The following is a 25,761-nucleotide window of genomic DNA, read 5'->3' on the forward strand; positions in this document are numbered from 1 at the left end:
TGTGCCTTTTCCCCCACATCCTTGTCAACAATTATTGTTGTTTATCTTCATAATAGCTGCCATTCTGAGTAGCGTGAGATGAAATCTTAGAGTAGTTTTGATTTGCATTTCTCTAATTATGTTGAGCATTTTTTCATATATTTTTTTGATCAAGTGTATATCTTCTTCTGAGAAGTGTCTGTTCAGCCCCTTATCTCACTTACTAATTGGGTTATTTGTTTTTTTGTGTTAAGTTTTTTGAGTTCTTTACATATTCTGGAGATTAGTACTCTATCTGATGTGCATGTAGCAAAAATTTGCTCCCCAAATACAGGCTCTCTCTTTACCTCATTGATTATTTCTTTTACTCAGAAGAAGCTTTTTAGTTTGAATCCATCCCACTTATTAATTCTTGATTTTATTTCTTGCACCTTAAGAGTCTTGTTAAGGAACTTGTGGCCTAATCCGACATGATTAAGATTAGGACCTACTTTTTCCTCTACTAGGCGCAGGGTCTCTGGACTAATTTCTAGTCTTTGATCCACTTGAGTTGAGTTTTGTGCATGGTGAGAGATAGGGGTTTAGTTTCATTTTGCTGCCTAGATGCCCTTCAATAGATGAATGGATAAAGAAACTGTGATCTATATATACAATGGAATATTACTCAGCATTAAAAGAGAATAAAATTATGACATTTGAAGGTAAATGGATGGAATTGGAGAATATCATGCTAAGCAAAGTAAGCCAATCCCCAAAAGCCAAAGGCTGAATTTTCTCTCTGATAAGTGGATATATAACGGGGATAGGCATGGGAAAAATGGAGGAACTTTGATTAGGCAAAGAGGAGGGAGGGGTGAGGAGGGTACAAGGGGGCAGGAAAGATGGTGGAATGAGATGGGCATCATTATCCTAGGTACATGTATGACTGCACATATGGTGCAACCCTACATCGTGTACAACCAGAGAAATGAAAAGTTGTGCTGCAGTTGGGTACAATGAATCAAAATGCATTCTGCTGTCATATATACTATTAAAATAAATAAATTAATTAATAAAAAAGAAAATTATAAAGTGTCCTCACACTCCAGCTTAGAGCTGTTTAGAAATGCAGATTCTCAGACTCTCCAGTATCAGAGATCCTGGAAGTGCATCCAGAAAGTTCTGTTGTGACAAGCCTTGTAGGGGATTCTCCTACAACCACTGTTGCAAAAAAGCATCTTCAGCGCTCACATTGCTCAGGTGGGGAAACCAAGACCTAGAAGAAAGGCATAACCTGCCCAGAATCAGACAGTGAGCAAGGATCCAGACTCTGGATCTAGACTCTCCTGAACTCCTTTCCCGGTGGCACTGGAGTAGGTAAAGACAGGGGCCTGGAGCTGAGGGTGTTCATGAGTCTTAGCCCCAATTCCAACTTCTCTGCAAGGGATGTAGAGAGCCAAGGGGCAATGAACTAGATGCCAATAAGAAAGGACTTTCACTGGGTTAGAGTAAATGTGGGCAATAGCTACATAAACCAGGATTACCTCTCACCCCAAACCCAAACCCCACCCTTTGGGTCTGGAGTTCTCCATTAGGTCACAGAGGAAGAACTCTTTAAGAAAAAGGATTGCCTAACGCGGCAAGTCAGACCCAGATCTGATGGCGTCCCGGAGAACAAGGTCCATGAGAAAACTGGACGCCAGGGACCATCGTTTTAATTTGGAGCAAGATAAAAACACGAAACCCAGGCCACACCCTCGGGAACTATTTTAATAGCTATTGCTGTCGAAATGCGGGGTCAGTCCAGAGCGGAAAGGAAACCTCCAGAGCGGCTGGGCTTGAAAAGCAGTGAGGCCTAAAGCAGGGCTCTGACCTCAGGGAATGTGTTCCACCTCCTCAGAGGAATGCTGGCCGCCCCTCCACACCCTGCCAACCCCAGATGACTGCCGACCAGGCAGTCAGAAGACACAAGCCTGTCATCTGGCTTCAGATTTCAGTGTGGCCTTTTACTGGCTGTGTGGGCCTGGGCAAGCTCTTTATCCATGCTCCGCCTCAGTCATCTCATCTGGAGAGTGGGTGTAAGTCTTTTGACCTCGCATTTAAAAAAAAATTGTTCTTTTCAGTCACACATAGTCTGAATATATAGAGTATATTTATATATTCAGACAAACATGGAATATATCTTATTCTAATTAGAATCCCAGTCTGTGGTTGTACTGATGTGGAGATTCTCTGGGGTGTATTTATATATGTACATAGGAAAGTTATATGAGATTCATCCTACTGTCTTTCCTATTCCTGTCCCCTTCCTTCCCTCTTTCCCCACCTTTTAAATTTTTAAAAAAAATTTTTTTATATATATATATTTTTTAGTTGTAATTGGACACGATATCTTTATTTCACTTATTTATTTTTATGTGGTGCTGAGGATGGAGCCCAGGGTCTCGCACGGCACGTGCGAGGCGAGTGCTCTACCCCTGAGCCACAACCCCAGTCCCTTTTAATTTTTTTTTATTTGTTCTTTTTAGTTATACATGACGGTAGCATGTATTTTGACATATTATACATACATGGAGTGTAACTTCCCATTCTTGTGGTTGTACATATGGGGAGTTACACTAGTCGTGTGTTCACAGATGAACATAGGAAAGTTGTACATTCTGCTGTCTTTCCCATGTCCCTCCCCCTCTCTTCCCTCCATTCCCCTTTGTCTAATCCACCGACCCGGCATTTTTGAGTAGATTAAAAACAGTGTATGTTAAATCCTTATTTCCCAACTTAGTAGAAAGCAGCTCAGATTAGGAGAGTGACATACTATTTGTGGTCCTTGAAGGAGGCTTCCTTTTGTAGAGCCTGCCTTTTGGGATCTAGGTAGATAGTCTCAGCCAGGGGGCTGTCATCTTGCAGTAAGTGCACTGGGCTAAGTCATCACCACCTCTCAAGGCTCACCTCCCCCTACAGCCCCAGACTGCCCAGTGTTTGATTTAAATCAAAGAGCTTTCTGCCTTCATTTTCCCAGGACCATTTGTATGAAATCACACTTAAGCTTTCCCTTTCCCTTTTCAAGCTTTGTTGGGCAGCTCCATTCCTAAAAATTGTCCATATGCATTTACCCTGGTGGGGTGGTTGGGAATTTGTGTAGGGATGTGTGTGCACTTGTGAATGTGTGAGATTGTGTATGTGCATGTGTGACTGAGGGTGTGTGTCTGCATGGCTGAAGGTGTGTGTGTGTGTGTGTGTGTGTGTGTGGTGTGGCTGAGAGTGGGTATTTGTATGTGCATGAGGGTGGCATAGTCAAGTTTGTGGGTCATATTTTGCATTGCCGTCTCAATGAAAAGACAAGAAGTTGATTTATGCTTTTGGCGGGGCTAATTTTCTGAGGCCTATATCCTGAGTTCTTTGTAGGTGTTGTGATAGATGCCATAAAAAAAGAAAACGTGTCCTACAAAATGTCTCATGTGTTTGAAGTGATTTCATATTGAGTTCCTTATCTAGTCAAGAATCATGGAATAGTCAGCTCACAGAACAGCATCATGGTGGGTCTAGCTAGGTTGTGCCACTTTGTCAATCTATTCCTGGGAAAGCTGAGACCCCCCAGGGGAAAAAGCCTGCTCTCGGGCTACCTGGTGTGAGGAAGGCAAACCCTCGTCCTGGTCTTGCTCTTCAGTTGGTTGGGACTGGCCCTTAGGATGGCCTCTAAAAGACCCAAAGTGGGTGGACATTGACTCTCTCCTGTAGAATGATCTAAGGTATCACTGTCCTGAAAGCCCATTTCTTAATTTAAAGCTCCAGAGTGCTGACAACAGGCCCATGGTCACAATGGCTCACCCAGCCAGTGTTTCTGAGCCTCTCTGGGCACCAGGGTTCCTGGATGTGGAGGCATAGGCTGGGGCCCCATCCAGGCATAGCACTCTGCCCCCTGCTGGAGGGAAGCTGATCTGCAGATCAGATTGCTCCCAAGTTCTAGATCCCATGTCCTTGTTGCCATGCCTGGACTCCCAGGACTACCCACCGAGGCAAAGCCAGTCTCTCTGGGGCTTCAGTGGCAGGTGACAGAGCTGGTCCTCATCATATGGAAAACTCACCTAAGATACAGGGGGCAAGAGAGTGAGCTGAGAGGCTTCCTATGGTAGGTGGTTTGCATTGGGGGATTTCAAGAGGATTGCGATTTTGAGAAAACATTGAAATGGTTTCCCCTCCTTGGGGCAATATGTGTGCACAGGCCAATGAGATTGCAAACTTAAAGTGGTGAGGAATTCCAACAGCCGGTGAACAAAAAGGTGTATCAAAAAACAGGGTTGAGCCCACCCAGGTTTTGACTCTGGGACAAGCTGTCCCCTGCTGCCTGCCCGCCCTCTCTCCCTGTCTCCCACCTCCCCTTTCTTCTTTCATCCCAAATAAAATATATTATTTAATATATTATTTGATATATATTATTTAATATATATTAAAGACAGGTGTGTAGGTGTGTGTGTGTGTGTGTGCACGTGTGAATGTGTGTGTGAGATTGTGAATGTGCATGAAGATGGAGAGACAGTGGGAGAGAAGCCCACCTTCATGTGTGGGGATCGGGGTACACAAGGAAAGCTCTGCACTTCTGCTCTATTTTCTGTGAATCTGAAACTACTTTAAAAAATAAGTTCTATGTGCAAAAAATAAATAAAAGCTCTACCCCTAGTCCTATGTGCCATTTGAGTATCAATTCACTCATTCATTTATTTTTTCACTTCTTATATTTTCTACCCCTATACATAGATATGATCGAGCCATCTAGATAATTTAATAACATTCTTTTGTCACTAAACTTTACAAAAAAGCATTTCTATGTTACTATGGATTCTTCTTTGAAGCACTATTTTTTTAAAATTATTTGTTCTAATTAGTTACATGTGACAGTAGGATGCATTTTGACACATCATACATAAATGGAGTATAACTTTTCATTCTTCTGGTTGTACATGATGTAGCATCATACCGGTTGTGTAATCATGTATGCACACAGGATAATAATGTCCGGTTCATTCTACTATCATTCCTACCCCATCCCTCATCCTCTCTCTTCATTCCCCTCTGCTTAATGCAAAGTATCTCTATTTTTCCCTAGCTGACCCCCCCCCCCTTATTGAGCATTAACATCAGTATATCAGAAAAAACATTGGCCCTTTGGTTTTTGGGGTTTGGCTTATTTTGCTTAGCAGGATATTCTCCAGCTCCATCATTTACCTGAAAATGCCATAATTTCTTTCTTTAAGGCTGAGTAATATTCCATTGTATATATAGACCACAATTCTTTATTTATCTGTTGAAGGGAATCTAGGTTGGTCCCATAGTATGGCCATTGTGAATTGAGCTGCTATAAACACTGATGGGCTGTATCACTGATTTTAAGTTGAAGCACTATTTTTAATGGCTTCATATGATGAGATTTTGAGGTTATTTGGATCTTTAGAAAATGCCATGGTAAAGATATTTTTAGGAAGACTTATTTTAAGATAGGCAGACTTACTGCCTTAACATATATTTGCAGATGAGAGATTAGTGAGGCAGAGCAGTACACCTTGTTAAGCTCTCCATGTAGACGCACTGCCAAATTGCTTCCCATCACACCATCACTGAGTGCACCTGCTTGTGTCATTGCATCCTTGGCAGCACTGGGTGTTTTAATTTTGTGAGTCCTTGTTAATATGGGCTGCAGGAAACAGAGCCTCGTGTACACAGACACCTCCCCGGTTATGCAGAGGCCGGGGTGGAGTGCCAAGTAGGGTGTTGTAGCAGGTTCACAGCCGGGGATCAGGGGGCTTTTTAGTCACTCTCAGGGCAGAAAACCTTCCTGGGTTCCTAGTTGCTGCTGGTGAAACCAGTGGGACGGAGCCGGCGTGAACACAGGTCCCAGGATTCTCTTGGAAGGCAGCACCTAGCTCTTAGGGGCAAGTGGAGTGAATCAGGGTGCTGTCTAGGGCAGAGCCCCGAGTTTGAGTCTCCTCTCTGCTAGGCTCTGGGGCATGATTTGGGGAAAAAGGTCATCTCCTGAGTCTCCATTTTAGTATACTGTGAACCCCAAATGCTCCCAAGCAGAGCTACTGTGGGGAATGTAAAGATGACACCCCCTCCCTTCCCCAGGTGATTCCCAAAGCCCCCAGCAGCCAGGTCACAGCCTGAGACTCGGCTGATGCAGCCCAGATGGAAGACACCTGTCAGAGCAGGGAAGGCGGACACAACTGACTCCTGAGGCAGGTCCTGCTGCCACTCCGGCTGTCTCAACCCATGCTGAGCCCCTCACCCTGCACACAGGTGAGGCCAGGCCACTCAAGCACTTTCCAGGCTGAGCATCTGGTGGTGAGCCGTCCGTCACTCTTGCTCCTTGTCTTTGGGATGAGATGATGAGATGCAGGCTGATAATTGCTCAGGAAAATAAAGCCTCCTTTTTAATCAGGTGCTAAAAGTGCTTTCAGCAGTCTTGTGCGGGGCTGCTGACAGGAGCCGTCTCAGGCCAATTTTGTGACACTTCGAAGAGCCTGGGAAGTGAGCTTTCCCGCCCCCCAACCCTGATTTTCTTGGACCATTTGGCACAGGTCAACCCCAGAGGTGGGAAATATTGATGTGTCTGCAAAACACAAATATTGCTGAGATCCCGGGCAAAGACCTCAGGCAAATCTCCGTCTCAGAAAGCTGTTTTCTGTCTCTTTGTAGGATGGGGACAAATCGAGAAATACCCACCTTAAAAGATTAGGAAGATCAAAGGAAGGGGAGAGAGAGTCATTGCGTTGACTGTGCTGAGTACTTTACATCTTCTTCTTCATTTGGTCTTTCAAATACTCTAAGGGGTGGGAGCATGCTTGTCCAGGACTTGAATCCATCCTGTCGACCAGCCCATTCCCTTTCCAAAGAAGAACCCTGTCAACCCCAGGGCACACGGACTTCCTCCTTGCCATCACCCAGGGATGCAGAAGGAGAACCAATTTTGTGACCCACAGCCACCACATTGCCTAACCCCCTTGTGCTGAAATCCCTTCTGCGGCACACAGAGCCAATTGCTTTTAGCTTCCACCTCCTAACGAGGTTGCTGTGCCGGCTGTTTCTTCCAGGCCAAAAGGACTTGGCAAATCCTAACACCTCCCTAGAACTGGAAGCAAAAATGCATTTGGAAAGTGGACGCTTTCCGGGAGCAGCGACGTGAGGGTGCAGAGCCAGGGTGCCATGGGTGGGGGTCCTCTTCACCACTTCCCTTCTGTCCCCCGATGCTGTGTGTCTGCCTGGGTAGATAGCATCTTAGGTCAGTAGTGTGCTAAATATAGCCACCCTCCCAGCTGGGCTGTCATGGGGCTGTCAGCAGCACTGTCCCAGGTTTGCAGACTTAGTGGTAGGCTTTGACTGGACAGCCAAGGTCAGTGATGGGGTGGGGAGTTTATTTTCAGGAGGAGTCCCACTTCCTCCCCATTTCAAATCTAGGCTCAGGAAGAGACCCCACGGAGCAGGCTGGAAGGCAGTCGGGAGTAGGGTGGGAAGGAGAGAGAGAGCTGGTCCTGGAACTACACCATGAATGTGGCTGCGTCCTAAAGATCAAAGTGTCCATCTCCTATGCCCCGATGACCTCAGGCAACAGCACTGCCCAGTGGGATCTGAAGGGCCCATTGGTAGGGCTGGGTTAAGTTACGGTCTCACCCTCTGCAGCTGTGGGACTGTGGGCAGACCCGATTCTCTTTGAACTACCAGAGGCCTTGTGTGCAAAAAGGACTAATGGAACCATTCCTGCTTGCCACTCTGGTGAATCGGGTGAGCCGGGAGGTGCCAACTCCTCGTGCTGGTGGCATTGGCATGTGCTGAGTCAGCCAAGAGGCATGTGCTTCTTGAACCTCCATCAGTCCTGCAGACATCCAGTCCAGTCTGGCCAAAATGTCCTAAGATCCCTATGGTCTGGGAGCTCAAGGCTCAGAAAGACGGTGAGCGCAGGTGCTCAGCCAGTGCGTAACAGAGAAGGGCTTATGGCTGCATTTTATGGAAATCAAAATCTCCCTTCTTCCTACCTGCCCTCCACCACTTCCTGCCTAGGTGACGATCCTGTTGAATTCTCTGGCTTATTGGTCTGAACATTCTTGGGGAAGAAATTAGTTGAGGCCTGAATACCCAGCTGGATCCTGAGAGGGCCAAGGAAGGGGTCTCGATGTAAGCTTGGTCTGATGGAGCAGTTTGGGGGGCCCAGGGCTGCTGTACTGCCTGCCCTATCTAAAAACTTCAGGCATGTTCCTCTGTGTCAAGGGCACCCTGAGTCTGTGCAATCCACAACTTGTGTAGCTGAAAGTGGTGGCCACCTTGGCTCTCCGAGATGCATCCTGTGTTTGTACGAACTTCTTGACTTCTCTGAGCCCAAGTGGCTCCCAGGTTCCTTTTCAGGGACTGAGATGAGCTTAGTCAGAGTGATTTATTTTCATTAGCATCTATTCCCTCTGAGCAGTGGTACAACGCAGTGTGATTATTTTGCATGGATTTGAATCATTCATTTGTTTTAAAAGCATTTCTTTTGTGACTAACATGGGCCAAACAATGGGGACACAACAATGAGTAAGACAGGCAGGGTCCTTGATTTTATGGAACTTAAATTTGGGGACTGGGATGAGGATTCACAAGAGAGCAGGGAGCAGATAGGACATTTTATTCAGTGCTACAAAATGTTAATGTGACTTTAACCAAGGGTTGATAGGACGTGCTGCACTTCAAACAACCAACTCCCAACCTCTGTCCGCTCAATGGAAAACAGAATTCAGTAGGACGAGAGTTTCAGGTGAGAGCCACCAGGGCTGCACCCACTGCAGAGGTCTGCTGAGAAAGAATTAGTCCAGAAGCTCAGGAAGGGGAGGGCAGGGACCACTCAGAACAGAAGCTTTTTTTCCCCTGAATTTTGCAAACTCTTCTCAGTGCGTATCATCACCTGCTGATGGCCCGAGTGTGAGGGGTGAGGAAGAGAAGACTCCAATGGGCCTCCGGATGTGGGTCACTTACTGCCTACAGGGATGTCACTCATGGTCTGGTTAAATTCCAGATGTCCACTGGGCAGTGGGCTGCGTATTCCTTAGCTAATACGCAATGACTTTGTCTCTGCCAGGCATGGCCCCGAGTGTACGTGACCAGGAATTGACTCATTGTAATAATCACAGCACTCCTAGGAGGCAGGAGCTATTGTTACCCAAGTAGTTTGCTTAAGGTCACTTGGTTAGTAGTCCCAGCATCCTGGCTCCTTCAGAAAATTGGTCTCAGTAGTAGCGATTGTCCTCTCCTTGGGCTATTAGCTCTGGTCATCGGAGGGAACTTAGCTCATGCCTGTTGCTAAGGGATCAAGTTTACATTTAGGACTTTAATGCCTACTTCCCCTCAAACACAGGTTTGCAGTTTCCCTTGTGAGTTTGCTGAAAGTTAAATGAATGGTCCCAATTATCTGCCCCTTAAATAAAGGATCAGCCTCATGGTGGAGAAGGTGTGGGGTGGCAGAGAGGCTTGACACTGTCCAGGGAGCTAGGCCCCTCTCTTGAGGGGACCCACAGAAAGAGCTGGAGCCCCTGACCCTGGATACCCCAGGGGCACCTAAGAGTTCTTGAGGGAGTTTTTTCTAGAATGGGAAGGTTGTCACTCACTGTGTCCTCATCCAGATGTACCCGCGCAGCTTGTGTCTCATTTGCTAAGGAGCAGAGAGGGTTTGTGAGGTCAGGTCACATTGGTGATGGCCATCTGGGTCAGTTGTACAAGAGGCCAGGAGAGGAGAGAGGTGTGCAAGGAGACGGCCATGAGTCTAGAATAATCTCTGGGCCCCTGCCCTTTGTCTAAGTTTGAAACTTTGCCCTGGTGTATCTTCTCATGGACCTTCATGACAGATCTGTGGCCGTAAAGGCCAATTCTCCAAAATACAGTGGCCTGTGGCAGCTCAGAACCTGTGAGGCTCTGTCCCACACGTGTGTGTTCATGCACGTGCGAGCCATCTGCATGTTATTGGGAGGATTTGCAGCCTCCTGGTGGACTGTGAGAGTCAGAATAAGGAGAGTGGCGTGTGGGGGATCCTTGGCAGGGAGAGATGGTGGTGCAGCCAGGGATCTAGGTAAGAGAGGAGGAGGGAATGTCCTCAGGGTCTGCTGAGGCTGGGCGCTTTGCACCTGTGTGTTAAATGCCATAATCTCGTCTTCCAGAACTTTCAACTGAAACCGAGGTTGTAGCTGACACTGGCGCTCAATGGCAGGGCTAGCTGTGCACCCGGCTCCCTGGCGTGCCCCTTGCTCCTACCCCGTCTGCTCCCACTTGGCCATCCATTGTGTTAATTAAGTGCTTCAATAGCGTTTGAAGGCTGGGTTTTGTGCATGGATATATTGCCACATTAATAACTTCAGAACATTTCAGGCAGTGTCGAAATAGTAAATTAGGACGCGACGGGCCATATATTCCGTGCAGAGAGCCGAAGTACCATTTTATTACATGTGCCATGGAATTAAAGGCTTAATTTTCTTTTAAAAGATGGCGATGCATCATTTCCTGCAGCCAGGTAAAAACAGTTAGCAGAAATGATTTATCCTTCATTCCATTTAAAAATAGGAATCTGGAATCCCAGGATCTTGCTCTCTGTTATTTATTTCTGCCTGGAGGGCACTTGAGACTTTTACTAACCATCTGACTTGAAGGACACAGCCAGGCTCTGGGTGTGGCCAGGAAGGAGGAGGGTGTGGTGGTAGCCACAGGCGCAGCCAGTTTGCAGGTTAGAAGCTGGCTCCGGCTGCCTTTGACTCCCAGGCTTGGGCCCACGCTGGCTCTGTTGTCAGACAAGTGCCCCATGGATCCTCATATTCACCTCCAAAATGGAATAATACCAAGACCTTCTTGCAATACTACTTTAAGGATCTCAAGAGATTATAGAAGGAAAGAAAAGTGGGCCTCCAGCCATGCTGGCACAATCATATGACATTTGCAAGAAGACACCATTTTGAGAACTGCTCTCTTATTTCTGATAATAAAAGTAATATGTACTCTTTGAGAGGACTTTGAAAAAATAGAGAAAATACTAAGAAGATAAAGAACATTGCATCATATCACCCAGATGTACTGTGTTATTTTTTTCCTTTCTCTGTATACATTTAAAAAAATCAGGCACCTATACATTTATCATATGGTATTCTGGTATCATGTTTTCCCATTTGATAGTATGTGAACCTTTGTCTGATTATTAGCTATTGTCCACAAACTCTTTTGCATAGCTGCATAGTATTCCTTTGTATAAACGTGCACACATTATATTCCAATTTCCTGGGTTGGTATCTGTATATTTTTACTTTTATGAAGACTTGAAAACTGATAGGAACCCCATTTGTAGGTCACTGTGTTAGTGTACTGTGTCTGCTATAACAAATTGCCACAATCTGGGTGGCTTAAAACACCAGGGGTTTACATTTCACCAGAAGTCTGAAATTGAGGTGTCCCCAGGGTCATGCTCCCACCGAAGGCTAGAGCTGAGAGGGAAGACTGTGTTCTTGCCTCTTCCAGCTTCTGGTGGTTTTAAGCGTTCTTTGTCTTGTGGCTTTGTCACTCTGGACTTCTTGTCTCCTTGTGTCCCTTTCCTTTGTGCTATTGCTGGTTGTAGGGCCTCCCTGGACAGTGACGATGTTCTCATTTCAAGATTCTTAACATCTGCAAAGATCTTTCCTCCAAATGAGCTCTCATTCCCAGGTTCCAGGGACCAGGATATTCCTGCATCTTTTGGGAGCCACAATTTGGTCCACTGCTGCCAGGAAAGGGGACACTTGGGTCAACCTCACAAGGATCTTGGTGTGAAGCCTGATACGAGAGTATTTGTCCGACATCCTTTTACACCTACGAGAGTCCTCTGTGGACATTTTTACTTCAACAAATTCTTTGTTGGAGGGCGACTGGTTCTCTCCTGCCTGTCCTTTCCAGGGCTCATTGCCCTTGGAGGCTGGCCCCCCCGCACACTTCACGCTCAGATCTGACCCTCTCACCAGGGGTGGGCCTCCACCCACCTGGCTGCAGCCCATCTTCCCGGGAGCACCCTGGCTTTAGCCCCAGTTCTGGGGGACACTGACGCTTGGAGCCGGGCAGATGAACCCCTCTGCAATGCCTGCTGTTCTGACCCAGCCCCACCCGGATCCAGACTATCACCCCAGCCTGGCCCTGCCCGCTTCTGGCTTCTCTCCTGTCCTGAGGAGAACCTGAGTAGGGCTGCCTGGGCTTCTCACTGCGGTCCCTGGGCTACAACACTCCTCCCTCCCCTCCCTGCCCCAGGCACTTGGCTCCCTGTGTGCTGAGAGGCTCAGGGAGGGCCAGGGGGGACCTGAGAGGGCTGGAGAGGACTGAGGAGGCAGCAACTTTGGTGCAGCCTGAGAGCTTCATTTCCCAGAGTGTCGCTGCGCTGTCCACTGCACTGCAGAGCTGATGGACTCAGGAGAGGAAATGGCCAGATTTCCCAGGGGTGGAAGGGTGAGGTGTGGCTGGCTGACCCATCCCGATTTCCTACGGTGGGGCTGAGGGCTCCTCCTTGCCACCCGCCTGAGTGATTCTCAGCTCACTTGGATTTGGGGCTGCCCACACCTGGAACCAGGTCTAGGTTTGTTCCCACCTCTAGCCATTCCTCGTAGGGCCGGGGTAAGTCACGGGGAGACCAGTGGAAGACAGCTGCAGGGTGGGCCTGGGGCTCACACACACACAGAGGGTCAGCTCAGTTGCCAAGGAATGCTGTCCTGAGGGCCAGGTATGATAGTGGTGGATGGACGACAGGCAGGGCCTCTCACCTGGAGTAACAGCCTTGGGGGAAAGGGAGCCTGTCGTAGGAGACTGCTGGCCCAGTGCCAGAGTGATCCATTGAGCAGGTCAGGGTGGGGCCTGAGCTTTGCCTGTCCATCAAGGCCCTGGGTGATGTGAGTCCACGCTGTGAGAACTGTTGGTTGGTGGGCCTGTCCCTTCCTGTCCAGTGTCATGCCCATGCACATTCCAAGACCCTGCTGGCTGGCAGGAACTGGGAGCCTCCATGGATGGCAGGAATAGCGGGAGCATGTTCCCAGGCCAGGCTGACGAGCTGGGGAGAGCGGCAACATCTCCAGGCACCTGAGCTAAGTGCCATGTCCACCTCTTGTCCAGCTTGTCTGAGCGCCCTGCACACTCTGGGGCCCTGGGCGTGGCTGGACAAGAGGGAATCCCACACACCAGCAACCTCACTCTGCCACTTCTGTAGGCTCCTCCACGGCTTCCGCCCTGGCAGCCTGGCAGGACTGTGGGTGCAGAAGGTCTGGGAGTAGCTTTCCTGAGAGCGTCCCCAGGAGCACATGGAGACTGATCTCAAGGTGCAGGCCATCCCACGGGTGCATGGGGAGTTCTGCAGTCAGCCAGCCAGGAAGCACAGGGCCTCTTTCTAGGCCAGAAACCTGGGAGAGCCAGGCTCTCCTTTCTGCCTTCCTCTTAACCCATTGTGGATTTGTGCCTGTGTGTGTTAGAGTGTGCACCCATGTGTGAGTTTGTGTGTAGGTGCATGTGAGTGAATGTAACCATGTGAGTGTGGCCGAGAGTCCTTTCCTGCCCAGGAAAGGGTGTCATGTAACTGAGCACCTACTACACAGCAGGCACCAGGCTGGGTGATCAAGGGTCAGTTTACAGTCACTGGGTGACTCAGGGATGAAGATATCCGTTGGAAAGATGAAGAAACTGAGAGGAAGAGTGAACTGTCCAGGACACATGAGAAGCTTGCAGCCACACTCTGGCTCCCTCTGGAGGGGGCGGGTCCTTTTCTAAAGGTGGTCCCTATCATGTGCACATTTGGTATCTTCTTCAACCACTCAACCCAAAGAGGGTCATAATCTGACTCCTGCAGGAAAGACAAGGCATGAGGGGTGAGTAATAAAGGTGCAGGTTTGGTTTCAGTTCAGACTTCAGGTGTCTGACTGCCCAGCAGAATCTGAGCCTGGAGTCATGAGGGGGAGCTGCAGGAGCCTGGGCCCTGCAGTCCCATGTGAGCTGCATGAGTGTCCCCATGAGCATCCCCAGCCTGCAGAGGCCAGCCCTGGGGGGCACATGGTGCCGCCTGAGCGCTCCCTGCGACCATGCATACAGCTGGAGTAGAGTGTACCCCTGCAGCTCTGGCAGACTTTCTCCAGGAGAAAGATTAAGAAAAAAATAAATGTTCAAAGATGTCCATGAATGAGATTAAAGCTTTGGTCACACTTATTGTTCCATCGAATTTCCCCAGAAGCTTGGAGAAGTAGTCCTGTTATCTTACAGACAAGGAAACCAGACTCAGAGAGATTGAGTAACTTGCTCAGGCTCACCGAGCCAAGAAAGGGATGGAGCTGGGATTTAAGGTTTATTAAAACTCATCGTCTCTTAACCCCATCAGGTACAAAACGGCCACCATTCCTCTTCTTGCCAGAGCGAGAAGTTCTTTTTTTTTTTAAAGGTGGAGAAAACCATTTTATTTTTTTTAAGAGAGAGAGAGAGAGAGAGAGAGAGAGAGAGAGAGAGAGAGAGAGAGAGAATTTTTTAAAATTTAATTTTATTTTTTAAAATGTTTATTTATTTATTTTTTAGTCATACATGACAGTAGAATGCATTTTGAGAGAGAGAATTTTTAATATTTATTTTTTTAGTTCTCAGCGGACACAACATCTTTGTTGGTATGTGGTGCTGAGGATCGAACCCGGGTCGCATGCATGGCAGGCGAGCGCGCGACCGCTTGAGCCACATCCCCAGCCCCGCAAGGAGTTCTTAAAGGCATTTAAGGCTGAGAGGCCAGCACCTGATGTTGTCATGGGTGAGAAACTGTCCAGGGCTCCCAGCTAGTTCAGAGGTTGCTCCTGCCCTGGAGGACAGCCAGCTGCGAGCTCCCAGGACCCCTGGTGCGGGACACCGGAGCATCTCCCCCACAGACCTGTGCAAGGGGGTGAGCAGGGTAGCCTGTGTGCTGTGATTTTCTATTGTCTAGCTGTGCCCAACACCAGATGAACTGAGGCTGGACCCTGGTCCAACTCAGTCACTAACACCAGGGTCCTGGTCCACCCACATCCTTGGCACTGTGCAGAGCTTCCTGCACTTTGCATGTCAGCCAGAGGTAGAGACACCGCCCACTGAGGCCCTCTGCCGTGGCCCTGCCAAGGGAGCAGTCTTTATGTGGAAACAGGAGCGCAGGAGTGCAGTGGGCACAACTGGCCGCAGACAGGCCGTGGGCTGTGCGCAGGGTGCTCCCTTCTCACTTCCTTTCTCAGAGAGGCAATGAGACAGCAGGAAAGAATCTGCTCCCACCCAGCAGGGCCTGCCCTTTGCCCGCCCGGGACACCAGATACGACTTGGAAGCCAGCTGGACATTCCTGTTCAGAAAAGCACCATGGCCTTGCTGCTGGGAGAGGCCCTGAATGCCCCTGCTCTGCCCCCACCTTCCTCTCAGGGCATTGCTCTTCTCTGCAATGTCCCCAGTCCCCTCTGGACTGGGCCTCTGACCTTGGTGAAGCCCTCGGCTGACCCCACGTCCGCCCTCTGGCTATGTTCATTTATAAATAGGCCCATTTCTCATCGAGCTCCAGCCCAGGGCTCCACACCCAAGTGGCAGATGCAACCTCGGGATTCCCTTCCCGGCCAAGGGCACAACAGGAACCGGCTGGCTAGTGTGCCCGAGGGATGAGGTCACAGATCCTCCTGCGAGCGGTAGCTCAGGCTCCCCGTGGTAAAAACCCACCCGTCAGCTTGTGTGAGTTACTTGCCTGTGGCCGCTGTGACAGGGTACCATGCACCAGGCAGCTTTAGACAGCAGAACTCGATTCTCTCACAGTTCTGGAGGCTCAAAGTCAGAAATCGGGGTGTGAACAGAGTCCACGGGAGGATCCTTCCTCGCCTCTTCCAGCTTCTGCTGGTCCAGTGTGTTCCTGGGCTTGTGGTCGCATCAGTGCCATCTTTGCCTCCGTGGTCACTTTGTTTCCTTCTCTCTCTTAAATATCTCCTAAAAGCACACCTGTCACTGGACTTAGAGCCTGTCAGGATCATTGCCTCATCTTAAGATCTGCAAAGACCCTTTTTCCAAATAGGGTAAAAATTCCAGATTCTGGGGATTAGGATGCAAACATAGTTTTTTTAGGGACCACCATTCAGCTCAGTTCAGTTCTTCACAAATGAAATGTACTGAGATGGCCACTGAGATGAGTCAACCAGGACACCTGGGAAGAAGGAGACACAAGCCAAACACATGGGGGTGCAGTACCTGCTGCCGTACGGTCTGGGGTGCCCCCGGGTAAGCCAAGTGGTGCCCATTCTAAAGGCCGCTCTTTAGTGGTGACTAACACCAACTAATCCAAGGGCTTGGGCGCAGGCTGGGTGTTGCCTTGGACTCGGCAGAGGCCGAGTTTGTGGATCAGCTGCCCAGCTATCGGCTGGATTAGTGAATCGTCAATAGATCCGGTTGAGCTGAGACAGCTGGAGTCAGCCGACCACACAGGGACACTTGCTCGTTATTCTGGCTTTCGTGGTGATGTGGCATGATTTGTAGCTTGGCGCTCAGCCACCATGACACTCCAAAGCCAGGTCAGCTGTCGCTGTGTCCTGCTCTTTGCTGAGTGCAGATGACCTAGGTGTCCTCTCCTGGTACCTAGGGCTCTGGAGTCCCAGGGACCCCCTTGGTGCATCCCCTCCATACCTTGCTGCTCCTGGACACTTTGAGAGGCTCAGACAGTTTTATCCCTGTAAAACTAGGAGAAAAAGCTCACCTCATCCATGTTGTTGCAATTACAAAGCCAGATGCTATCTCAAGGGCTGGCACACAGTAGGCCTGGCACACAGTAGGCATTCATGTAATGGTTGTTCTGATTTCATTATGGAGAGCATCATCCTCTCCTCATCCACACCAGCCTGGATGGTTCCACTCCCTTTCCTTCTCGTTCCTCTCTCTCCAAGTCCTGCCTGTGTCTTGACTACTCCCTACCTGAAGCCTCACCCAGGTCCCTATAGCAGCTTCTTGACTACCCTACCTGTCTCAGTCTCCCTTTGGAGGGCCTCCATACAGCAGGACGGGCTTCCCAGCACCACCCTGCTGAGCCTCTTGATGGCCTGGGCACTGCCTTCAGTTTTGGGATCTTGCAGTGAACACAGTCCCCCAACCTGCTCTTCTTCCAGACCTCAAGGGTCATGTAGGAGCCAGAGTATCTGGATTGAACTGTCTGGGGGACCTTGGGCAAATCAACTCACCTCTCTGGGCCTCATTTTTCTCAGCTGTAAAGTTCCTGCCTCTTCAGGTCTCTGTGTGTGAGTCCACGCCAAGCACCAAGGGTGGTGCAGTGTGTGTGAGTGTGTTAGAGTGTGTCTTTCCGTCATGGCGTTTACAGTCTCATAGAAAGTTGGGGAAGACACTACATTGTGATGCTGTTTGATGAGGGAAGTGGGGTGAGAGGACAAGGGAACTTCCAAAGCCAGGGCACTGTGTATGGAAGCACCCTCCCTGAGGAAGCCACAGCTGCTTAAAATCGAGGACATGATATAGTCATGGATATCTTCTTCCAGGGCCTGCCACTGTGTGGTCTCCAGAACTCATCAAAGTCATCCTTAATGAAGGAATGGTTGGACAGATGGATGGACAGAGGCTAGATGGAAGAACTGATGGACAGGTGAATGAAGGGATGGATGAGGGAATGGATGGATGCGTGGGTGGATGGGTGTATGCATGTATGGAAGATGGACAGATGGACAGATGATGGATGGAGAGATGGACTGATGGACAGATGGATAGATGGACGGGGAGATAGATGGGTGGAGAGATGGACAGATGGAGAGATGAGGGGACTGGTGGATGAACAGATGGATGGGTAGATTGATGGATGGATGGTTGGATGGATGGTTGGGGAGTAGAAAGGGGAATGTTCAGATGGATAGATGGGTAGACGGGTGGGTGAATGGACGGATGCACAGAGATGACGTTGTGATCACTCACACACTTGGACTTCACTCACACTTTCACTGTTTCAAGAAGATGTGCCAGGCCACATGTGACATGGGGTAGTTTCTAGCACCTTCTCAAATCTCTTTCAACACTTGGCTTGGCAAGTTGTGCCTCAAGATCTCTGGGGTTTCTGGAGAAGTTTCTTCCTCATCCAGTGTTAACTTCCAGAACTTTGGATCCGGAGGGCCATGACTTACTGAAATCCCTTGTCCTTTTGAGGGGCTCCAGTCGTTCTGGAATGACCACCAGTAATTCAGAACCTTCAGGGAAGTTCACACGCTCATCTACAAGGCCAGCTACTGCCAGAGCCGGGTCTTTCCACAAGACAAGATTGCAGTTCATCTTTGGCTCCCCTCCTCCCACAGGGTGTGAACACCCCTACACTTCAGAACTGCATCTATGTTGCTTGTGTTTGGTGGAGTCCCCCAGGTGTGGCCAGATTCCCTGGCATCAGAGAAGGTCTCAGACAGGAAGTGAGAGACAGACAGATGGGGCCCAGAAGGGGGACGTACAGCTCCCACAGCAGGTGGAGCCCACTTGTAGGTTGCGGGGGAGACAGCAGTGATATGAGCAATAGGAGTGGATAGACAGATTGGGGTGGTGCTTCAAAGCTGTCTCAGGAAACGCAGGTCGTGGCTGCCAGACACACACATTCCTTCTGAACAGACCTCTCCCCTAGTTTGCCCCTTGGGATTGGTCAAACACTTCCCAAGCTTGCATTGGGTTGTCATGTGTACAGATTTTTTATGAGGATAAATTCCCATTTCTCTGAGATAAATATCCAAATAGAGCAATCATAGGGTCATGTGATAACTGCTTTTTATTTATTTATTTTTTAAAGAAACTTCCAGACTGTTTTCCAGAGTGGCTGCAATATTTTATTTTTACAGTAGAATGTATGAGTAACAAATCCTCTGCATCACTTTCTAAAGATTGCTATATTTGGGGACATACTGATCATTTCATATTGGTGTATTATTGATATTTGGTGTATAGTGGTTTTAATTTGCTTTTCCCTCATGATTATTGAAATTGAACATGTTTTCATTTATTTATCTGCAAGCTGTATATTCTTTTTGTTAAAATACCTGGTCATGCCTTTTGTCCATTTTTTCACTGGGTTTTTGCTTTTTCCCCAATGAGTTTTGAAAGCTCTCTATATATTTAGATATGAATCCTTTTTTAGATATTAACTTGACAAAGCATTTATTTCCTCTAGGTCTTTTCATCCTCTTAGCAGAATCTTTTGCAGAGCTCATGATGTGGCTCTCTGTATTTTCCATGTATGGATGGTTCTTTCAGGATCAAAAATCTTGATCTTGGCTCTAGATCTGACTGATTTACTCATATTGTAAGAGACCCAAGTTTTGGGTTTACCATTTCAGCCTTGATCAATTTTGTGTTAATTTTTCTATATGACACTTAGGTTTGGTTCACTTTGATGTCTGATTTTTCCAACACCATTTTTTCAAGTTTATGTTTCCTCCATTGAATTGATTTTGTACCTTTTTCAAAAGTTACTCAGGCCTTCTTGTAGGCTGTATCATGTCCCTCTGAAATTCACATGTTGAAATCCTCAGCACCAGCCTCTCAGAATGGGATCATACTTAGTGAAAGAATCTTTAAAGAGGTTGTTGGGGTAAAATGAGTTCTTTGGGGTGGCCCTAGTCCAGTGAGATTGATGACTGATAAGAAGAGCAAATCTGTACACAGACACATAAAGGAGGTAGACCCTGAGGAGACTCAGGGAAAACCAGCCACCCACAAGCCATGGAGAGGAGAACCAACTCCACTGACACCTGGATCTTGAACTTCTAGCCTTTAGCATTGTGAGAAGGTAAATTTCTGTTGTTCAGACAGATGGAAGGAAAGATGGATGGATGGGCAGATAAGAGGGGCTGAAGTACAATAGGAGGCTGGCTCTAGCCTGTGTGGTCTTGTTATGTCATCTCTAGCCCACCACTACAAACATACTTGTAGGAGTCAGTTTCTAAATCTGTTCTGCTCCACTGTGCTAAGTGTCTACCTCTCTGCAAATATTACATGGGCTGACTTAAAGTAGTTGTATAGTAAACCTTAATATTCAGTAGAAGGATTACTCCCATTTTATTATTATTCAATTATTTACAAATTCCAATGCAAGTTTTAGAATAATAACTTTGCCCAAAACCTTTCCTGGAATTTTAATGAAAATTGCATTAAATTGTAGGTTAATTTTGGGAGAATTGACATCTTCATTATGCTGATTCTCCCGACCCATGAGCATGGTATGGCTCCTTTATTTAGGGTTTCTTTGATTTCTTAGCATTTTATAATTTTCATACAGATCCTGTGAATGCTTTGTCAAGTTAATATCTAAACGTTTCATTTCCTTTAGAGGAAAATTGTTGATGGTATTGTTTTTAATGTTAGTTTCAAAATGTCCATTTGTGTCTGTAGAAGTGCGGTTTATTTTTGTGTGTTGGTCTTATATTCTGCAATATTGCTGAATTCACTTTTTAGTTCTAACTTTTTTTATACATATATTTTTGGAGACAATCCTACCATTGGCAAATAGGTCAGTTTTATTTATTTCTAATCTGAATGAATCCAGGTTGGTTTCAGAACCCCTGCCAATACACAAATTTGTGGATGCTCAAATTGTTTAAATAAAATAAAATCGTAGCACTTGCATATAATTCATGCATATCCTCTCTGTACTTTCAATAATCTCTAGCTCACTTATAATACCTAAAATAGTGCAAATGCCATGAAAATAATTATTATGCCATATTATTTAGGGAATAATGACAAGACAAAAGGCTGTATATGTTCAGTACTATTATGGTTTGGATCTTAATGTCTCCCCCAAATCTCATGTGTTGAAGGTGTGTTCCCTAGATGGTGGCACTTTGAGGAGGTGGTGGAAACTGTAGAAAGTGGGGCCTTGTGGGAGGATGCAGATCTTTGGTCCCTAGCCCCTTCTGTTCTCTCTCTCTCTCTCTCTCTCTCTCTCTCTCTCTCACTTTTTCTGCTTGCTGGCCACCATGAGGCCATGAGGTGAGCAGGTCTGTCCCTCTGTGCACCCTGCCATCATGGCGTTCTGCCTCACCACAAGCCCCTAGTGATGGGGCCAAGTGACTAGGGATGGAAACCTGTGAAACAATGAGCCCAAATAAATCTTTCCTCCTTCACATTGATTTTTTCAGGTCTTTTGCCACAGCAATGGAAAGCTGACTAACAAAACTATAGACACATTTTAAAAAACACATATTCAATCCCAGCAACTTGGAAGTCTGAGACAGGAGCATCGCAAGTTTAAGGCCAGCCTGGGTGACTTAGTGAGACCCTGTCTCAAAATAAATGATTAAAAAGGACTAGGGATGTAGCTCTGTGCAAGAGCACCCCTGAGGTAAATCCATAGTACCAAAAAGTAAATGAACAAATTAATAAATAATTAAATTAATTAATTAAATTAATTAAGAAGCATTTTCTATCTGCAGTTGGTTGAACTTAAGGATGTGGAATATGCAGATAAAGAAGGCTCATTGTACTTTCAATTTTATAGCAGGAATTGTTTATGCAGCTTATAGCTTATAGCATTCTTATAAATTAATTTATAAAATATAGGCATACTATGTTTAAGTAATGATTTATCATTTATGAAATATTCTCATTGAACTTAGGGCTAAAAAGCATTTCAGATTTTATTCAATGCAAATTTATGTATGTCCCCCAAACAGGAAGATCAACCAAAATCAAGGTTTCCTGCTCTCTGTGTAGGCCTTTTTCCCCTCATCTTGTCTCAGTGGCTAGAACTCATGGTACTTTAGTGAATAGGAGCAGGGAGAACAGACACCTCTATCTTGTTCCTGAGTGTTAAATTTTCTCACTGAGTATTCTGGTTTCAAGGAGTAAGTTAGTTCTCATGAGAGCAGGTTGTTATAAAGCAAGGCCATTCCATTTGCTTAGCTCTTTCTACACATGGATGTTTCCTTTTCTGCCTTTCCAACAGGTTGTGATGCACCCAGTAGGGTCCTCCCTAGAAGCTGAACAGATAGGACCACTTAATTTTGAACCTTCAGCCTCCTGCTAAAGTAAACCTGGTTTCTTAATAAAATACCCCAACTCAAGTATTTTGTAATAGCAACACATAAAGACTAATATAGGAACTTAATTCAGTTCCTTGAAGTCATTATTCAACATCTCCACTCATATTCCAGTTTCTTCTGGGAAGGGCCCTGTATTAAAATTCACTGGATTCTAATATAAATTCTGATCACTTACTGAGGCCAGGCTGAAGAATGTCAGCAGGGGCAAAGTTCCACCACATGACAGTTTGCTTTTGCTTCTCTCTTGGAGAAGCAAAGAAAATAAAGAGCCAATGGAATCCACCCAAAATGCCTCACTGCTCTGCCATGCGGCCAAACTGCCCTCAACATAAACTGACCTAAGCTGGTAGCAAAGTTTAATCATTTTTCATTGTCACTAATGAAAATAGCACTGCCTTTGGCTGGATAGTTCAGAGTGCCCAACAAATGAATTCTGAGTCCCAGGTGAGAACTCTAGATCTGGAAGGTCTTGGATCAACTAATGACATACCTTGTGCAAATTTTAAACCTTCCAATAATGTCCACTCATGTGGCCTAATGGTCCTAGAGAGATTTCAGGATTGGTACATATATTAGTCACTGTAATTAAAATCCTGGAGTTATATGTTATTTGTATGGCAGTTTGTGATGTGTTTAATGTTCCCTGTTTCAAAATTATTAAAGCTACTGTCCCTGGGCTGGCCCAAAGTGATAAGCAAAGTAAGAATGTGATCTTATTCCCTCTCCATGGGGCAAGCGGGGAAGAGGATGCGTGTGGGATTTTCTTATAAAGAGACCAAATGCCAAATAAAAGAATTCCAGCTGTGCCACAGGAAAGTTGAAATGGTTTGTTAGGATCATTAATATTGCAATGAAAACTAATTAAACCTGGAGCTAGAAGGAGTTCATTAGTGGTTTGGAGCCAGGGATTCTGCTTCTGCAGTCAGTTATAGCACATTGGAACTTGGAAAGTTGTCAACTGGGCTTGGGGGTCATGTGGCACTCCTTTTGTGGCCTCTGGAAGGGGGTTTGCACCATGGATGACAGGTACTGGCAGATATGGACCGAGAGATTTCCTCGGCACACCCGAAGTCCTCCCAATCTCTTTCCCCAAGGGAATGCAGACATTGCCACATCCGTCTGGGCTGGGCACTCCTTACAGGCTACTAAGAATGCACTTTTGAAGATAAGGAAGGAGTGGGATTAGCAAGTTTCCCCCCCCCCCCCCTCAAGCAACTCAGTTCACTCCAAACACTAGAAATAAAAGTAATGCAGGGCTTCTATCCTAGGTCTGTGTGATGGAAGCAACGTGCTATCTCAGGTGCTCCTCTCCATGGCTCTCACAAAATTGCTTTGTTGTTTTCCTCCCTGAGTTTATTATTTTTGTTGCAACCTGAACTTCCTGGTGAAGCAGACCCTAAGGTGGGATTTAGTGGGCAAGGTGTGTATTAAAGAGGGCCATTGGGGCCAACCTCTGTGCCTGAGATGGCCTAGTGGGCAGAGGGAGAAGTCAAGCTGTGATCTCGCCCAAGGGAGACTTGGCTAACAACACTGGGCAAGGCAGGACATTAGAGATGTCCTGGGCAGGGTTGAGACGGCTGGGTCTTTATCCTTTGGATTTGATCTGTTATTAAATGGGTGCTGCCCTGGGAAAGGCAGGACCTTGGCAGCTACAGGCTCCTTGCTGACAGCATCACCAACAGTTGGACAGCAAGGCCTTCCTTGTAGGGAGTCTGGGTGGCCCACTATAAAGTCCTGTTTTGTTCTTTATAATTGCTTTTGATCTCCACATCTTTCTTGGCATATGGTAGGATTTTAATAGATATTTATTATGTTAATAGTATATTTTGATTTCACACAGAGAAAATGAAAGTTTGAGAATGTGAAGTAAACAGTGTAACTAGAGTTACAAGGATCCCTAACTCCAGAATCCCAGCCTTCACCACTTTTTCTTGAAGAGGAACATCCAGATGATGGTCATTTGGCTCCTGCTACAAATAGAATCTAGTTAATCTTTCAGTACCCAAAGAAGAGAGAAAAGTGATATACTTAAGATATGAGGCAAAAGGATTAGGTTATGAGACTGTAACCTAGTGGATTCATTAGTGGATTAATCCATTAGTCAGTGAATTAATCCTTTTGATGGATTAATGGGTAGTAACTCTAGATAAGGTATGGTTGTACTGGGGATGGCCTTTGTGGTTTATTTTATCTCTGGATCCTGCTTCCTGCTTCCTAGTTGCCATGTACTAAGAGGCTTTCCTTCTGCCTCACCTTGGGTCCAGAGTGATGGAGCTGGCTACCCATGAGTGCAAACCCTGAAGCTCAAAGTAAACTTTCTTCCCTCTCAGTAGCTCTTATTCGGTATATCGGTCACAGCAATGCAAAGCTGACTAGTAGAAAAGGCTTTTTCTTTTTCGATTATTTTCCCTGGATCCTAAACCCCGGTCATTATTTGGTGGAAGATAGCCATTGGTTTCAAGAGGAAGGACTAGGGATTGTCCATCAGGTTTGAACACACTTGGTCTTGAGTTTGAGGAGTCTTAGAATGAAGGATGGCTCTTCTGTCCACAAGAGTCTGTGGATACACATGCTCTGGGGTTCAGGGAAGTTGCCCTGAGATAGCTTGGGACAATTTGCTATAAGATCTCACCCACGTGATTGTATTTTAGGCCAAACAAAAACAAAAAGGTAAATCTTATAACTAAACAAATAAGGCAATTCCTTTTCTTGATTTTCTGGTATTTGAATCCGGCACTTCTCAGTGTGCCAAGAAGGGGTTATGGAAATGCCAGTGTATTTTTCTTCTCGATCCTGGCGGCAGTGTGTGGAGTGCAGCTGGTCCCCTCCAACCACAGGCAGCCTTATCTGTTTGGTCCCATGTCATCCGTGTATTATGACCAGGAAGGGTTGGGAATATACTCCTTGATTCCCTTTGCTGCAGTAAGTCCTCTTTGAACAGTGGAGGCTAAGGGTGCTGAGCATCTTCAAAACCACTTCTGCACTGTGGTAAAGATCTCTCTCAGTTTTCCAAATTGAATCCCAAGTCCCAAAGGAGATGACTCCATTTCTCTCAGGGCCCAGAAGAGCAACAATTTAAGTGCCAGATCTACATGATCCAAAGACCCCGGAGACCCTCTCGCTCAAGTCCCTTGCCACAGCTTAGATATTGAATGTCCCCCAAAGGCCCACGTGTGAAGGGTTTACCCCCTTAGTCCCCAGCTTGGTACTATTGGGAGTTGATGGAAACTTTAAGAGGTGGAGCCTCTGGCCAGGCTTCTAGTCACTTTCTGTGCCCTGGAAGAGGCCTGTGTGACCACAGCATTTTCCTCTCTCTCTCTCTCTCTCTCTCTCTCTCTCTCTCTCTCTCTCTCTCTTTGCCTCTTGGCCACAGGTGAAGATTTTGGCTCTGCCATGGGCTCCACCATGATGTGCTTCTCTTCCCACCCTGTCATCAGAGGCCTAAAAGCCAGGGGTTGGCCTGATCATGGACTGAAAGCTCCAAAATCAAGTCAGAACTAACCTTTCCTCTTTGTAAGTTGATTTATCTTAGGTATTTGTTGCAGCAATGGAAATCTGACTAACACATTCCCTGGTTTTATGGATGAGGACCCTGAGGCCCAGGGAGGTAAATGCCCGGGCAATGGGCATGAAAACGAGGTGGGTTTAATTGGACGACATTATTAACCCTGCTCATTATCCTGTAAAATAATCCCATAAGAGCTTATAAAAATGGTGATTATTTAATTGCATGCTTGATCTGCATAGTATATTTTATGTATT

At 46.7% G+C, this 25,761-nt stretch overlaps 1 long non-coding RNA gene across 1 annotated transcript in view; it reads left to right on the forward strand.

The window, feature by feature from the left end:
- Positions 1-25,761, forward strand: part of LOC144366298 (uncharacterized) — an 82,628-nt gene that overhangs the window by 55,070 nt on the left and 1,797 nt on the right. The window contains exon 2 of the long non-coding RNA XR_013425316.1: positions 25,373-25,512. This is a non-coding gene — a long non-coding RNA (uncharacterized LOC144366298). The remainder of the gene's footprint in view (positions 1-25,372; positions 25,513-25,761) is intronic.

Source organism: Ictidomys tridecemlineatus, chromosome 1, assembly GCF_052094955.1.
Source record: "Ictidomys tridecemlineatus isolate mIctTri1 chromosome 1, mIctTri1.hap1, whole genome shotgun sequence".
Taxonomy (NCBI): Eukaryota; Metazoa; Chordata; class Mammalia; order Rodentia; family Sciuridae; genus Ictidomys; species Ictidomys tridecemlineatus.